This window comes from Sinocyclocheilus rhinocerous, unplaced genomic scaffold (assembly GCF_001515625.1).
Source record: "Sinocyclocheilus rhinocerous isolate Xijiao unplaced genomic scaffold, SAMN03320098_v1.1 scaffold10952, whole genome shotgun sequence".
In the NCBI taxonomy this organism is placed as follows: domain Eukaryota; kingdom Metazoa; phylum Chordata; class Actinopteri; order Cypriniformes; family Cyprinidae; genus Sinocyclocheilus; species Sinocyclocheilus rhinocerous.
In genome coordinates this window covers 16,320-16,664 of record NW_015658591.1, presented here as the reverse complement: position 1 = coordinate 16,664, position 345 = coordinate 16,320, and positions in this window count along the sequence as shown.

Below are 345 nucleotides of genomic sequence, written 5' to 3'. Positions count from 1 at the left end.
CAAAACTTTATTTTACCATTTTACCAGATTATTTTACCAGAAAAATCCTATTAACTTCAGAAACGGATATATCAAAACAGTGTTGTGATCAAAAAAACTGATTTGCATACAGGGCTGAGACGCACAGAGGACATCCTGAGCCTGCCAGTGCCCTACAAACCACTTTAAAAGGATGTTGTAATGAATAAGACAAAGCATTTGGACTTTTTATTCCTTTTTAATCACTGTTTTGCCTTCACTAATTAATTGTAAACAGTGCTGGTAACACTTTACAATAAGGTTCATTAGTTAACATTTAGTTAACATGAACAAAGAATGAACAATACTTCTACAGCATTTATTAAT